Genomic DNA, 14,455 nt, shown 5'->3' with positions numbered 1-14,455 from the left:
TTGGGCTGGCTCTGGCATTTGAGGTCACTGGATGGTCTTCTGCTACCATATCTCCAGATGATTGAATTGTGTGGCGGAGGGCGGGGGGTGGGGGGGTGGTAGGTGGGAACCAATGGATTTAAAACACCTGAATTCTCAAAGGGCTCCCTGCATGTAACAAGTGTCAATCTGTTTACTTGACCTATGGACTATCCATTTCAAATAATTCTCCATACCCTCTCCGTACCTACTTTATTTTTATTTTTTTAAGTTTTTATTTATTTTGAAGAGAGAGAGAAAGAGAGAGAGGGGAACAGAGGATCTGAAGTGGGCTCTGCATGGACAGCAGAGAGCCCCATGTGGGACTTGAACTCACAAGCCATGAGATCATGAACCGAGCTGAAGGCAGACGCTTCACTGACTGAGCCACCCAGGCATCCCTCTGTGCTAGTTTAAAGAAGAACAACAAATCCATGCTATATCATAGAGATAATCAGTGGCTGGTGGGTACACTCGATTTTCTGCACTACCATGCCACCTCACTTTAACAGCATCCCAACCAACCCAGAACCTGGAAGAAAACCAGAATAATAGCCATTTCCCAAAGCCCATACATTTTACACATAGGTTAGCAACACAGAGCCACTCATTAAAATCCTATTTATTCTCAATTTTCAAACTGTCTAATAAACATGACCGTCTGGTTTCCAAGCCCATAAAAAACTAAAGGAGGAAGCTGAATGATGGGATAAAAGGGTGCCCATTGGCAGAACAAAAGGAAACTTGACGGTCAGATAAATGGACCCTTAGCAGGAGCAAACACTTTCTAAGCCAGGCTTAGGAAGTATAAAAGAATTTTACTTAGAAAAACCTTTATTGATTCCAAATGATGAAATGTGAAATGGTTTTCCATAAAGTTCCAGGTACATGAGATATTACCAATTTTATAAGTGATGATCATGTATTATAGCCAAGATTTTTATGTTTATTTATTTGTCAGTATCTCTGTCTTTAGATTCTGCTATTGTAAATGTTTGTTTTAATTAAACAGGTATTGCTTTGGTCCCATGAAGGAAATTTGGAAGATTTTGGGGGTTGGGAACGTGATACTATCATCTCGTTCATGACACTTGGGCTACAGTGTGATGGTGTGGTGCGGATGGTATTTATTATCTAAGTTAGTTAAGCCTGATAGAATCTCCCTTCTAGCTTCTCGATGGTCTGAACTGCCCTCCTATGTCACTCATGTGTTATCCTCACTCACCTGAGGCTGTCATTGTGGCCACTCAGAGATGCCTTATGCCCTGCTGACCTCCTCCTCCATTCCTTCCAATGTCCCCCAAAGCTGAGTACTGGAGACCAGAAGCAGAGCCATTTCTCCCCCCAAATATCTCTTCCCCATCCTCTGTTACTCCAGGGCATGTGGGGTAAGTAAAGATCTGGGACAGGATACACTGCACAAGGGTCAGAATGAAGCCAGGTTGAAGGTCTGACAGGTGGACATCTCTATTTCCCGGAAGTCAAAAGCCAAAAGTTTTATCATGACCCAGGTAAGCAGCAAGCATGCATACCAAAAGCCCAGTGAAGGAAGAACAAGGAATCGGTCCTCAGGTGCCAAGACAGGTGAGGTCAGGGAGTCCAGAAGGTGCGGTTGTCCACCCATCCAGCATAAACAGGCAGAAAACACTGGGATGAGCACTTGTGCAAGCTTTTAAAATCTCCAGGGAAAAAAAAGAAGAAAAGGACCCTACCTGGTGAAAGAAAAGGACATTTACAAGAGGGGGCTTAAAATACCTGCCCTTTCTTTATCCGTGTTTTTTCTCTTTTCCGTCTCTCATGTTTTGTATAAAAACTCAGCCACCAAAGAGAACCTTCTAGATTCCAGTTGGAGCCTGGGGCAGGGTAGTCGGGAGCTGACTGTAAATAGCACTTCTTTCTTGCCACCGTCACTCTGGGTTAGAGAAATGATTTGAGCCTCTGGGATTCTCAATCTGATGTTTCCCCAATGAAATATATGCATTTATGTTTATAATGGGAAAAAAGGAGGAAATGAGTTGCACGGGTCAGGGGTAGGCCAAAGTGGGCCAGCTGTGCCGGGCTTAGTGGAGAAGCAGGCTGTGTGTCGGGCTCTCAGGGAGCTTTGGAAAGACGTCCATCTGGGGCCGCTGACCTCATGTCCTGAGTACTGTCTCTTTTCCAGGGCTCTGAGGACTCAGGGGTACAAAACCCAACAGGAATGAAAGTGAAGAGAGGTTGGGAAGGAGCATTCTAGCTGGGCCTTAATTTACCCCTTTGTAAAATGGAGCCCAGAATGTCTACATCACTGGCTCATTATGAATATGAAATAGTGCCAATGTACTATGGGCACTCAATAAATCAATCGTCTCCCTCATAGTGACAGCTCTTTGGAAACACCCAAGATTTCGTAGTCCATTTCCGCTTTCCTCTTCTCCCTCCACGTCCCCGCTCTGAACATTTCAAGCCATTTGTTTGTTCAAGCCATTTGAAGTGTGGCCTCAGGAGGACTGCCCCACTCTCCAATGTCAGGCACTCAGCTCTAGGGACCTCTGAGAAAGTGACCGTCTCGTTATTAAGGCTCCTCTGAAGTCAAGCAGACAAGGACACTGCCCTCTGCTCGCCTGCAACCTTGGGAGCAGAGAAGTTTCCGCATCAGAGCCCAGGTTGCCAGCTGGGGGTTTTCTGGACCACTGACCAGGCAACTTCTGGGATTGTCTTCCATGAGACCGTATACTTGCCAGCACCTGTTCCAGACACTCCGCTGGGCAATTCAGGTGTGATCTAGAACTGACCTAATTGTGAGAAGGCATGGCGAGTCCACAGTCCAGGATGAAGCCAGTCGCCCTTAGACTTCTGTCCTCACCGTGATGCTCTGTCCTGATGGGCTCATCGGCTAACTTGGCTGGTCAGCGAGTGGTGAGGCCAGTTGGGTAGTGAGCTCTCGTCTCATCCATTTGTCCATCCAGCCATCCAGCCAGACATTCATCCACCTGTCGGAAGACACTGGTCAGCCTCCTACCGTGGATCAGGCACCGTGCTAGGCACTGGGGACCAGGGTGGCTGTCTGCTGGGGCAGCAGATGACTAACAGGTGGCCTGGCACTGGGACGGGTGGGGCGAGGCTTCTTGGCAGATGATGCTTAGTAAAGAAGCACCAGATTAGACACTGAGGGCAGAAAGGCAAGGTTCCTGATGGAATGTACTGCATGGGGCAGGGAGGTAAAAGACCCAGAAGTGAGGAAAGTGCGGAATGGAATGGAATGTCAGGAACGCAGCCGGTGGGGCGGAGGAGCCAGGGCTCAGCTCTGTTTGAGGGAGCAGCGTGGGCCCAGGTGGCACAGGCAGGCGGTGGCCAGGCCCATGCAAGCTCTGTCATGGCATCCGGGTCCTCTCCTGCGGGGCTGAGGCATCACTCAAGAACTTCAAGCCTCATCCTGAGATGCTCAGGCCCTTCCTGTCCCCCAGCAAAGCTAGGAAGTCAACAGGGTGCAGACAATGACCTGGGAGTCAGAAGAACCGAGTTCAAATCCCTGCCTTACTTCATGGGACCTTGGTGAAATGACTTCATCTTTCTGAATCCCCGCAGCGTCACTGATAAAATGGTGACAACAACACTCACCTCACAGTATCAAGAGGTAACATGCCAGATCTTCTGGCATTTGTCAGTGCCCTTGTGAGCTCCACCTGATTTACCTGGAGGCAGGCGCCTGACTTCCCCCGTTTGTGGCATGTGCTGAGGCCACACCAGCACTAGATGGCGCTCTGTCCCCACGCAAGGGCTCCTTCGCGGTGCGGGCAAGTGACACCTTCAGTCTCCAGCTTGGGAAACTGGGCTGCTTCAGTGCCCCGCCAGCACGACTCGGTTCAAAAGACCAGCTTCAGTCCCATGGAACTCACTTCCCTTTCCGTTTTTTTTCTGCTTAGTTTTTCATGGATGCCCTGTACTTTGTTTTACAAGTACTGTCCCCTAAATAATGTATAGCTTTTTTGTTTCTGACAAAGCAAAAGCATTTTAAACCATTGTGAACGCAGCTCCTTGGGAGATTCAACCGCGTCCAGGCCGCTCAACCAGGTACCGCAGGACCTAGCTTAGCACCTCACTTAATGCTTAGCTCATGTTTGGGATTTACTGAATGGATGAACAATTTTTGAAGTAATTCAGGTGAATCCTGTCCTTGAAAAGTCAGGGTGTGTTTGAGATGCTAACCAAAAGATGGTAGCGTATAAGGGTTGCTTAAAGGAACACGATTTTCCTCTACCTGTAAAAGGGCCCCTCTGATATGGCTTAAGGTACAGTTTACTCTGATGTCCTGTGCTGTGCCCTGGTCCCAGGGGCAGGTCAAACAACTGTTGAAAGTCTCATCAGGCTTTGACATTCTGGAGACATTCTTCTTATTTTGACATCCTGCGAACTTGGACATCATTTTCTTTTACAAATTCAGAATTCACCCTCCCAGAAGCATTAACCAGCTGGGTCAAGTTCCAGAGCCTTTTGCTTTCAGGTTACAAGTGACGGTGGAAGCTTTGTGAGCAGGAGGTGGCTGGCCCGGGGTCAGACCCAGCCCGAGGGGAGGCCAGCTTGGTAAGTCATCATCTCTGTCCTCAGTGTGCTCAGCTTCTCTGGCTTGCCAGAGAAAGAGACCAGAAGTTGTGAAGCCCAACACAGGGGAGTCGGGGGGGCTGGGGGTGCAGGCGGAAGGCTCAGGCCTCACCTTATCAGGGAGTCTGGGTGTTGTTTTGTTTCCCTGACCAGCTATTCATGGGCTGCAGATGAATTCCCTAATTTCTCAATTCAACTTTTTTTTTTTTTTTAAGTCATGTGTGCAGTTAGAGGAGATTGTATTGTATCATTTCTAAATCTGCCTCTGGCTGGACTTAGCAAATTTGCAAGAGCCCAGGCTGGCCTTAAAAAAAACAAAAAGGATGCGTACTTGAGTCGGGCTCCACCACTGACTGGTGTAAGTTACCCTGATGAGTCACCAGGGCTCATATCCACAGTCCAGAGCGTGCTCCGTGGATCACATGTGATCACATACTTAAACTGCTTAGCACAGAGTCAGGCCTGTGCTGTGCCCTCTCGGCTAAGGGGAAGCTAAATGGTTTCTGAGCCAGAGCAAACCAGAGGCCACAAGGCCCTTGATGCCTGAGACCCAAGCTGCGATTCTGTTTGGAAAACACCTCTTGGAAAGCTTTTGTACAAAAGATCCCGTTCCCAGATTCGTTTTCGTTTTGGCCGAATCAAAGGATCGAAATGATCGTTGTCTTTGTGTTGGCTTCGCATTGGCCTTGCATCAAGGCTCCCCCAACAGGGAGCTTCACCAAGCTCACACTCCCACAGCTCTCGGGCCAGTTTGTTCATCAACAGTAACAGTGGGAGGCAGCCCCACGGAGGCCACACAGCTGGCAGCAGCACGGGCTCAGGCTGCATGGACGGACCCCCAGGCTGCCTCCTCTGACCTTTCACCCCTTGGCACCACACACACTAGGGGACGTGGGCCTGGTTCAGACCCCTCAGCAAGGCTGGCCTGTGTGCTAACCCTCATTCCCACTGAATGTGGTTGGGGGTTCCCTGGGTGCAGCTCAGATGTTTAACTCACGAAGAACATTCTTTTCCTGGTCTTCGGCTTCCTTGAGAAGGGAGAAATCGGAGATCGTTAGAGTGCCTTTGGCCTGAGGTTTAGCGCTGAGAGAACCATGCTGTTCTTGGGGTGCAGACATTCCTTCCCTCAAACTACGACCGTTTCTTCATGAGTGGAGGAACTTCTGGAAGGAGTGGGCTGCAGCCAGGCTTTCTGTGGACTCTAGGATGTTGTAATAAGCTTTGCAGGCATCACCTAGAAGTGCTCCTGTGAGATTGTTGCTCAGGCCTGTGCACTGTTTCCTATCCTTTTCATGTATGTGTGTGTGTGTGTGTGTGTGTGTGTGCACGCACACTCCACTCAGGCTTCCAGGAATGATGGTGGCTTCAGATCAGGCTGGGCCAGGCTGTGAGGCTCGGGAGTTGGGAAGAGAGGTCTGAAATCTGTGAGGTCTGCTGTGAAAGGTGGGGTCTTCCAGGGGGTAGAAATGATTGATCTTGTGGGGGGAGGTGCTGGTGAAATTGGAAACATACTTGACCAGAAGCCAGAGGTCTTGAGCTTACATCCCCTTGGCCACCTACGGGCTGTGTGATTGTGTGGTCTTGGGAAAGTCATGTCACTTTCCAGATATTGGTGTGCTCATCTTCTGATTTATTGGTAACTCCTGCCTCACAGGACCGTGGCAAAGATCAGATAAGATTTTCAGTGTGAGAGAGCTTTGCACCCAGTAAAGTAAGGGTTTTGCACCCAGCTGGGGGTCCCAGTTCGAGGAACAGACTTGGCATTATGTGCCTTTGCTGGATTATTTGAGAATATTTGATTCTGCTCTCGAAAATAAGAGAAACCAACTAATGAGGATACATCAAAGCAAGTGTAGAAGCAGACGGCTTGAGAGACAGGTTAGATGCAGATGAGGGGAAGCATGTGTGTAAACACAGGAAGGGAGGAAGGAGCTCAGCAGACACAGAATATTCATGACTCACTGAATATACATGAGGCATAGGAAGCACCAAACACTCGGGAAAAGTCCAACATACAACAGACCCAACATACAAGGCTGTCCATGTCCAATCAGCCGCCCATCGGCCACCCATACAGTCCCATTCTCAGCCCCGGAGGTGCAGGTAGAGAGAGCCACGCCTCCCAGCTGACGAACTGGTGAGCTACAGTTGTGGCTGGCCATCCCTCCCTCCCTTGTCTCTCTGACGGAGCCCCTGTGCAGCTGGGCTCCAGCCCCTTCTGTCCTTTGGGCTCCTTGCTCAAGCCTCCACTCTGGTGCTATGACCACACCATCAGTGGAAAGGGCTGATGTGGCAGAGGTACAGACACATGGGCATTGTGCAACCCAGGATTCAGTAGGGTAGTCCTTTCACCCTCTCCCACGGCATTTTAAGTGTGTTAACTACCCCCCTCTCTCCCCTCTTGCTTTCCACTGTGTTTTAAGTTGATCCAGTTGACCACGTGATCTGAGCCTCTTGCTCTGGTTGTGAGCCCGTCTGTTTGGTGAGTGGACTGGCTCACTGGTAGTGGGGTTGGCGTCTACCTCTGCAACAGTGTCATTCCCCCCGGGACACCCGGGGCCAGAGCAGGGAAGTGGGGGCTGGGGGCAGAACTGGGAGCTTCCAAGTATCTAGCTTGGCTACTGAGATGTGGGTGCTATGTCTACATGTGTGGTGGGTGGCCCCTCAGTGCCCCCTCTCCACCAGCCCTCAGCACACAGACCGGCTCCCATGCAGGGCACTGAGCAATGCTGAAGACCACAGCCCTGGACCATTTCCCAGCGACTCTGCCGCTCCCTCCCCTTGTCCTAAGTGAAGAGGAAAGAAAAGGGTCAGAGTCCAGCCGCCACCACATATTAGCTGTGGGATTTAAGCTTAGTCAAACTCTGTCTTGGTTACTTTGTTAGTTAGACCAGGCTCTAGTAACAGCTTATGTTTATTCAACAACCCCAAGCACAGAGAAGACAGATAGGCCTTTATTTTATTTTACTTTACCATATGTACTTGAATTTATTATTTATATAGTTTTTGTGAGAAAAAATAGGCTAGGCTAGATCCCAGTGCCCAGGGATGAAAATGGAGCTCCTGTTCTTAAGGAGGTTGTTGAAGGGTGGTTGGAGGAAAATGCAAGAAAGTCAGCCCAGCACAGAGCATGAGGAGCACACTGGGGAACTCAGATTAACCTGGGAGTCTTGGAAGCATTCCTGGGGGACGTGTGCTGGGTGTGAATGCTAAGAGGTACCCCGGGAGAGAGGTGGAAGGAACAACAAGGGACAGGACTGAGAGGGACAGTGGCTGTGGCAGGATATAGTGTGTTTTGGAGAGATCATTCTAGTCGCTTAGCAGAGGACAGAGTGGCAGAGGTAGAAATGGGAAGTTCAGAGAACATTAAGCGGCCTACCCAAGGTCCACAGGAAGTGGTAGGTTCTCATGATTTATCTCCTTCTGGGCCTTCCCTCTCCTCCAGTCATGGAACTCCAGAAGGCCCTGATAGGTGCTTTTCCAGACAGGTCTGCTGTCAACCCCTCACGGCTGGAGGATGAGCTGCTCCAGGGAGGCAGGTGGGGCGAGGAGGCCACCCTGTCCCACCTCACGTCTCAGAGACCCAGACAAAGGCCAGGTTGAAAGTATGATGAGGACAGGGCATCCTGGGACAGGCTGTACAAGAGGCCGCCCCAAGCCTTGCTGTCCTGCCCAGGCCATGCTCTATCAGGAGGGCACTGAGGGAGGCAGGGAAGGAAGGGGGCTAATAGGGGCTTTACAGGTGCTTCTCAGGACTCAGCCAGAAAGGAATTTCTGTTCCATCTGTCTTGTGAGATGTGTAATAGATGCAGTCCAAGAAGTGAACAGGGCACTCAGTGGACAAGACAAAGCATTCTCCACCCAGACTCATACCAGTAAGACCAGGCCTTCTGGGCAGGAGCTTTAAAAACCCCTTTGTACTACATTGGATCTTACTGAGCACTGGGGGGCTGTTGACCACAAGGCTTCCTTTCTAGGGGATGGTCCTTTGGAAGAAACTGTCTTATTGTAGGAGGCTCCATCAGGGCCCAGTTGGGAGAGAGAAATACACAGGAAGGTGATCAAGAAAGCTTCATGTAAAGACTTTGTAACCGTTAACAGGGGATTGGAGTAAGGAGAGATTGGGTGATAAAACATAATGAGAGGGCGAAATAATGTGCCATGAGTGGGGACAGAGTCATGTGCCCTCCCTGGGACTGCGATAGGGTGGCCAAGGGAGAGCCCCTTTCCCCCAACTCAGAGCTGATTCAGACTTCAATGAAGAGGGCACATCTGTGGCTCATGAATGGCAGAGAAGTCACTGTAGTACCATATGGCCGAACCTATGGAAATCTGAACTGCTGGAACATGCTGGAAATCTGCCATCTGGGGCACCAGGGAAAGCTGTTCATGGGAAGGTTCTCACCAGGGGTTTCTGCTGCTAAACTCCCTTTAGGTGCACTTTCCTCACCCAAAATACTGAAAACCCATGAGTTCAAGAGTTAAGATTTAATAAAACGAGTCATTTTTACTGCTTCATCTAAGACCTTAAATGAAATTGGCATTTTTTTCTTCTCCTCTTTTAACTGTGAGTGTGTGGTGGGGAGGAACACGATGAGAGTGTGCAATCCAGTTACAACCAGGCAGATTCGTCTCAGGGCGTCTGCAGCTTACCCGCCGTTGCTTCTGCACCAGTGGTGTAAAGGTCGACACAACCTGCAAAGACAAAAACAGCTTGGCACTTTTATTTATACAGTTTGACTCATCTGGGCCCTGGAAGGACCCACAAACTCTACTTGGGGAACTGCTAAGCCAAATGACTTGCCCAAGTTGCAACTAGAAGTAGAGTCCAGGAATCCTGGGAAGATGGCAGTGTAGTAGGACATTGGGCTCACCGCACGTCCTGCTGATCACTTAGATTCCACCTACACCTGCCTAAATAACCCAGAGGATTAGCAGAACGGAGTCTCCTGAGCCAAGCGCAGACGAGAGGCCCACGGAAGAGGGTAGGAAGGGCGGCGAAGCGGTGCACGCTACACAGACTGGCGGGAGGGAGCCGGGGCGGAGGGGCGGCCTGCCGGCCAAGCAGAGCCCCCGGGTCTGGCTGGCAAAAGGGGAGGGGCTGGAGGGAGTGTGTTCCGACAGCAAGCCGGACTTGACATCTGGAAGGTATAAGCTAACAGCTCTGCTCGGAGAACAGGAGGGCTGGAGGACAACGGGAGGGAGAGTTGTTGAGCCCCGGACGACAGAGCTCAGCTTGGTGGGGAACAAAGGTGCTCGCCAGCGCCATCTCCCTCGCCCATCCCCCAGCCAAAATCCCAAAGGGAACCAGTTCCTGCCAGGGAACTTGCTTGCACCTTGCAAACACCCAACGCTGTGCTTCTGCGGATCCATCCCTCCTGCGGAGGGTCTGACTCCCTCCCGCTGCCACAGGGCCTCTCCCGAAGCGGATCTCCAGATCTCCGAAGGAAAAACGAGCTGAGCCTGCCCCTCCCACCACTGTGCACCTTGCCGATCCACCTCAGCTAATACGCCAGATCCGCAGCACCACAAGCCTGGCAGTGTGCAAGTAGCCCAGATGGGCCACGCCACCCCACAGTGAGTCCCGCCCCTAGGAGGGGGGAAGAGAAGGCACACACCAGTCTGACTGTGGCCCCAGTGGTGGGCTGGGGACAGACATCAAGTCTGACTGCGGCCCTGCCCACCATCGCAAGTTATTCAAGACAGCACAGGGGAAGTGCCCCTCAGTCCTGCACCACTCCAGGGACTATCCAAAATGATGAAACGGAAGAATTCCCCTCAGAAAAACGTCCAGGAAATAACAACAGCTAACGAACTGATCAAAAATGATTTAAACAATATAACAGAAAGTGAATTTAGAATAGTCATAAAATTAATCCCTGGGTTGAAAACAGTATAAAGGACAGCACAGAATCTCTTGCTACAAAGATCAAGGGACTAGGGAACAGCCAGGAGGAGCTAAAAAATGCTATCAATGAGCTGCAAAATAAAATGGAGACAACTACGGCTCGGATTGAAGAGGCAGAGGAGAGAATAGGGGAACTAGAAGATAAAATTATGGAAAAAGAAGAAGCTGAGGAAAAGAGAGATAAAAAAAAATCCAGGAGTATGAGGGGGAAATTAGAGAACTAAGTGATGCACTAAAGAGAAATAATATACGCATAATTGGTATTCCAGAGGAGGAAGAGAGAGAGAAAGGTGCTGAAGGTGTACTTGAAGAAATAATAGCTGAGAACTTCCCAGATCTGGGGAAGGAAAAAGGCATTGAAATCCAAGAGGCACAGAGAACTCCCTTCAGACGTAACTTGAATCGATCTTCTGCACGACATATCATAGTGAAACTGGCAAAATACAAGGATAAAGAGAAAATTCTGAAAGCAGCTAGGGATAAACGTGCTCTAAGATATAAAGGGAGACCTATAAGACTCATGATTGATCTCTCTACTGAAACTTGGCAGGCCAGAAAGGAATGGCAGGAGATCTTCCATGTGATGAACAGAAAAAATATGCAGCCGAGAATCCTTTATCCAGCAAGTCTGTCATTTAGAATAGAAGGAGAGATAAAGGTTTTCCCAAACAAACAAAAACTGAAGGAATTCGTCACCACTAAACCAGCCCTACAAGAGATCCTAAGGGGGATCCTGTGAGACAAAGTACCAGAGACATCGCTACAAGCATGAAACCTATGGACATCACAGTGACTCTAAACCCATATCTTTCTATAATAACACTGAATGTAAATGGACTCAATGCGCCAACCAAAAGACATAGGGTATCAGAATGGATAAAGAAACAAGACCCATCTATTTGCTGTCTACAAGAGACTCATTTTAGACCTGAGGACACCTTCCGACTGAGAGTGAGGGGATAGAGAACTATTTATCATGCCACTGGAAGTCAAAAGAAAGCTGGAGTAGCCATACTTATATCAGACAAACTAGACTTTAAATTAAAGGCTGTAACAAGAGATGAAGAAGGCCATTATATAATAATCACAGGGTCTATCCATCAGGAAGAGCTAACAATTAGAAATGTCTATGTGCCGAATACAGGAGCCTCCAAATATATAAAACAATTACTCACAAACATAAGCAACCTTATTGATAAGAATGTGGTAACTGCAGGGGGTTTTAACACTCCACTTACAGAAATGGATAGATCATCTAGACACACAGTCAATAAAGAAACAAGGGCCCTGAATGATACATTGGATCAGATGGACTTGACAGATATATTTAGAACTCTGCATCCCAAAGCAACAGAATATACTTTCTTCTCGAGTGCACATGGAACATTCTCCAAGATAGATCATATACTGGGTCACAAAACAGCCCTTCATAAGTTTACAAGAATTGAGATCATACCATGCATACTTTCAGACCACAGTGCTATGAAACTTGAAATCAACCACAGGAAAAAGTCTGGAAAACCTCCAAAAGCATGGAGGTTAAAGAACACCCTACTCAAGAATGAATCGGTCAACCAGGCAATTAGAGAAGAAATTTAAAAATATATGGAAATAAATGAAAATGAAAATACAACAATCCAAACGCTTTGGGATGCAGCGAAGGCAGTCCTGAGAGGAAAATACATTGCAATCCAGGCCTATCTCAAGAAACAAGAAAAATCCCAAATACAAAATCTAACAGCACACCTAATCGAAATAGAAGCAGAACAGCAAAGACAACCTAAATCCAGCAGAAGAAGAGAAATAATAAAGATCTCAGCAGAAATAAACAATATAGAATAAAAAAAAAAACTGTAGAGCAGATCAATGAAACCGAGTTGGTTTTTTGAAAAAATAAACAAAATTGATAAACCTCTAGCCAGGCTTCTCCAAAATAAAAGGGAGATGACCCAAATAGATAACATCATGAATGAAAATGGAATTATTACAACCAATCCCTCAGAGATACAAGCAATTATCAGGGAATACTATGAAAAAGTATATGCCAACAAACTGGGCAACCTGGAAGAAATGGACAAATTCCTAAACACCCACACGCTTCCAAAACTCAATCAGGAGGAAATAGAAAGCTTGAACAGACCCATAACCAGCGAAGAAATTGAATCAGTCCTCAAAAATCTCCCAACAAATAAGAGTCCAGGGCCAGATGGCTTCCCAGGGGAGTTCTACCAGACGTTTAAAGCAGAGATAATACCTATCCTTCTCAAGCTATTCCAAAAAATAGAAAGGGAAGGAAAACTTCCAGACTCACTCTATGAAGCCAGTATTACTTTGATTCCTAAACCAGAGACCCAGTAAAAAAAGAGAACTACAGGCCAATATCCCTGATGAATATGGATGCAAAAATTCTCAATAAGATACTACCAAATCGAATTCAACAGCATATAAAAATAATTATTCACCATGATCAAGTGGGATTCATCCCTGGGATGCAGGGCTGGTTCAACATTCGCAAATCAATCAATGCGATACATCACATTAATAAAAGAAAAGATAAGAACCATATGATCCTGTCAATTGATGCAGAAAAGGCATTTAACAAAATTCAGCAACGTTTATTAATAAAAACCCTTGAGAAAGTCGGGATAGAAGGAACATACTTAAAGATCATAAAAACCATTTATGAAAAGCCCACAGCTAACATCATCCTCAATGGGGAAAAACCGAGAGCTTTTTCCCTGAGATCAGGAACACGACAGGGATGTCCACTCTCCCTGCTGTTGTTTAACATAGTGTTGGAAGTTCTAGCATCAGCAATCAGACAACAAAAGGAAATCAAAGGCATCAAAATTGGCAAAGATGAAGTTAAGCTTTCACTTTTTGCAGATGACATGATATTATACATGGAAAATCTGATAGACTCCACCAGAAGTCTGCTAGAACTGATACATCAATTTAGCAAAGTTGCAGGATACAAAATCAATGTACAGAAATCAGTTGCATTCTTATACACTAACAATGAAGCAACAGTAAGACAAATAAAGCAACCGATCCCATTCACAATTGCACCAAGAAGCATAAAATACCTAGGAATAAATCTAACCAAAGATGTAACAGATCTGTATGCTGAAAACTATAGAAAGCTTATGAAGGAAATTGAAGAAGATATAAAGAAATGGAAAAACATTCCCTGCTCATGGATTGGAAGAATAAATATTGTCAAAATGTCAATACTACCCAAAGCTATCTACACATTCAATGCAATCCCAATCATAATTGCACCAGCATTCTTCTCAAAACTAGAACAAGCAATCCTAAAATTCATATGGAACCACAAAAGGCCCCGAATAGCCAAAGTAATTTTGAGGAAGAAGACCAAAGCAGGAGACATCACAATCCCAGACTTTAGCCTCTACTACAAAGCTGTAATCATCAAGACAGCATGGTATTGGCACAAAAACAGACACACAGACCAATGGTATAGAATAGAAACCCCAGAACTAGACCCACAAACGTATGGCCAACTAATCTTTGACAAAGCAGGAAAGAACATCCAATGGAAAAAATGGATGCTGGGAGAACTGGACAGCAACATGCAGAAGATTGAAACTGGACCACTTTCTCACACCATTCACAAAAATAAACTCAAAATGGATAAAGGACCTGAATGTGAGACAGGAAACCATCAAAACCCTAGAGGAGAAAGCAGGAAAAGACCTCTCTGACCTCAGCCACAGCAGTTTCTTACTTGACACATCCCCAAAGGCAAGGGAATTAAAAGCAAAAATGAACTACTGGGACCTTATGAAGATAAAAAGCTTCTGCACAACAAAGGAAACAACCAACAAAACTAAAAGGCAACCAACGGAATGGGAAAAGATATTTGCAAAGGACATATCGGACAAAGGGCTAGTATCCAAAATCTATAAAGAGCTCACCAAACTCCACACC

This window comes from Herpailurus yagouaroundi, unplaced genomic scaffold (assembly GCF_014898765.1).
Source record: "Herpailurus yagouaroundi ecotype Mexico unplaced genomic scaffold, PumYag 188, whole genome shotgun sequence".
NCBI classification, from domain to species: domain Eukaryota; kingdom Metazoa; phylum Chordata; class Mammalia; order Carnivora; family Felidae; genus Herpailurus; species Herpailurus yagouaroundi.
This window is presented reverse-complemented; position numbering follows the sequence as displayed.